The sequence below is a fragment of the Austrofundulus limnaeus genome, unplaced genomic scaffold, assembly GCF_001266775.1.
Source record: "Austrofundulus limnaeus strain Quisiro unplaced genomic scaffold, Austrofundulus_limnaeus-1.0 Scaffold455, whole genome shotgun sequence".
Taxonomy (NCBI): domain Eukaryota; kingdom Metazoa; phylum Chordata; class Actinopteri; order Cyprinodontiformes; family Rivulidae; genus Austrofundulus; species Austrofundulus limnaeus.
Window position 1 is genome coordinate 220,796 of NW_013952857.1, and position 2,876 is coordinate 223,671.

Below are 2,876 nucleotides of genomic sequence, written 5' to 3' on the forward strand. Positions count from 1 at the left end.
GAATTAAAAGATGCCAACAAGGGAAATCTTGTCCTTCCAAACTTACATGTTGGAGCCAGTCATCCAGATGCTTTTAACAGCTAAAAAAGTGAATTTTCCAAGATCTGTCCCATTTAAATAAAGATAGAGATGTTTTTTCTGACTCTGCAGGCACACTAGCTGTGTTTCCATTGCAAATGCGCGCAAAACTTTGTCAATATTCTGTTAATGTCGAAAAACACAGTTTCGCAACTGTGGTGTTTCCATTAAGTAAGAAATGCCATTAAAGTCACGCATGAATACTTTTGTTCTCGCGATAAGTCATTACAAACATGGCGGCAATGGATGTAAACACATAGCATGTTGCTACTGCGACACTAGCGCTCATCATCAGAGGAAACGTCGGTGTCTTTTATCGAGGCTTTCCAGCGACAAGCCCCTACTTGGGAGTGGCTACGTATGCTGTGTTTTTGGGAAATTGTAGTCGGTGAGTTTACTATTTTATACTACTTCTGTGATTTTACTACTATTTCTTCTTCCTGTTATCTTCTTCATCATCGTCTTTTTCGCCAGTAGAAACAGCCAGTTGTTGATTGCGTGACTCCTGTGATGTGAAAAAAGTGTTTCCATTTCAGTTTTGCGAAAAAACACCAATTTCGATACGGCTGAAAAACCACCTCATCCTAGAGCAAAAACATTTTGTCGAAAAACGTAATTTTTTTCGAAATTGACGTGTTTCCATTGAGCAAATTTTTTTCGAAATTCTAATTTGCGCATTTTCATGGTCAATGGAAACGCAGCTAGTGTTTGATTGAACTGGGTTTTAGTACCCTACTCAAGGACCAGCAGACTATCGGCCTTTTTGCATTGTAGGGCTCGGCCTGGCCCAGCCCGTTATCCTGGTCTATTCTACCCCAGCCCTGGTTGTGTTTACTTTGAACAGAGTGCCACCAGGGGCGGAGATTATCAGAGTAAAAAAGTGCAAATCTTATTTTGTTTTATTTGTGACACAATTATAGACTACAGTACATCAAACTTGAAGGAAAAGTACCAAAGGCTGTATTGGAACGTCCAGCAGTATGACACTGAAAATGAGAGAAGACGACAGAGGACGGTAGGCTTAATTATAGCTAATGTTAGCTTGTTGATGCTTGGTGGTTTGCTACTGTTGTTTAACTGAACATGTATGAAAAAAACGTAACAAATGCCAGCCTGGGCCTTCAAGTGCAAATAGCACATACTGTATTTAAATGGGAAAGTTGGAGATCTTTGAAGCTACCTACTGAAATTTAAAGAAATGCACTCAGACTTTACATCCCTTTGCACTTAAAAACATCTTTTTTCTTTTAGTTTTTGCAAACATCTTTTAGTGTCCCTCAGTGGAAGACAAGTCACAACAGATAAAACATACAGAAAGGTCAGCGTGAGGATTTCTTACTCGTTAAGGTCAGAATTACTCCACCATGATTATGACTGACTATGGTTAGTGTCATCAATGATTTTGTTTTATAAAACTAAAGCAAAAATATTCTACAAGTATAGATTTGGATACAGAAATTAAATCAATGAGCATTCATGTCTTATGTTTAAATGTAAGCATTATCAGTAAGCATTATTTTAACTCAGCTGCTGAGTGAGTTTCTGTAACTTGCTGCTCATAAAGCCTCAGCACAGAAACAAAGCTGGTCATGGATTTTAATGGTTTAATATGAAGCCTTTCTTATTGGTTCAGTGAAGCCGATGCATTTAATGGCTGCTGAAAGACATTATGTCATAAAGTTAGAGGAAAGTAAGTAGTAATTTGTAGAATGAGTTGGTATTTTCTGGAATCCTGATAGGTTTTGTTAAATGATTATTAAAAGACATTCATATCCTGGATGTGACCTTGGTCTCTTTCACAGCCAGTGAAGGAATGTTGATTGGTTTGGCAACAAGGAGACAAAGAAACTGCCCCAGTCACCGCTAATATTCTCAGAATAAAGCACATAAAGCAATGCATAAACAATCAGATTCCTGTAAACTGAATCTGACCTAGTTGTGAGGTCTTTTGGAACCGTTCCCAGTCGACCTCTACAGCTCACAGCCTCTGAAGCGGCACAAGCATTTCCAGGGAAATCAAAAATTATACTATTCAAACATAACAGGAACTTTAATCTCCATGTAAAACACCACTCGTCCTGCTTCTGTCTTTCTATACAAGAGACCCTTTAATGATCTGCAAGTACGTCAATGTGGCAACAGACTCTTTGCATAAACTGTGCAAATGAACCAACACACAGAGCACTTATGGAGAAATGCACAGGGCAGCTGTTAGCAGGGCAGCTAACAGGTCAGTCAAGATTCATGCTTTCTGTCTGCAGTCAGACCAGCTCTGTGAAATGTTGGATATAAAATCAGTCACTGATTTTATAACTTAACATTAACTTTGGTTTGGCAGACAGACAGGGACAGAGGATGTTCTGACTCAGTTTAGAAAACCATCAAAACTTAAACACTTTTAAAACCAACGAGTCAAACCTGATACGTGATCAGTCAGTTTTGGAAACCTTTATCATACATCTTTTTATTAAAGCTTTTAGCAGTGTTGTATAAAGTACCACAAACTGATACTTGAGTAAAAGTGCAATTATCTTACCAAAAAACGACTTTGGTAAAAGTTAAAGTCTCCTTTAGGAATATTACTTGAGTAAAAGTCTTAAAGTATCTGATATTTCTTTCTACTTAAGTATTAAAAGTAAAAGTATTGGTTTAAAATGAGCAGTTAGATTTTCTGTAATGACATTTATTAGGTGGTGACCTCCCCAAAAAATACAGAAATGACTGTTGTATTAAAATAATAAAATTATGTTGCATTTAAGATGCACTAGTCTGTTTCAGTTTATATACATACAGTATGT

The 2,876-nt window shown here is 37.3% G+C and overlaps 1 protein-coding gene across 1 annotated transcript in view; it reads right to left on the reverse strand.

The window, feature by feature from the left end:
* The window catches only part of LOC106529619 (cAMP-specific 3',5'-cyclic phosphodiesterase 4B), a gene marked incomplete in the record, with an annotated part of 171,782 nt that overhangs the window by 13,475 nt on the left and 155,431 nt on the right, over nucleotides 1–2,876 (reverse strand).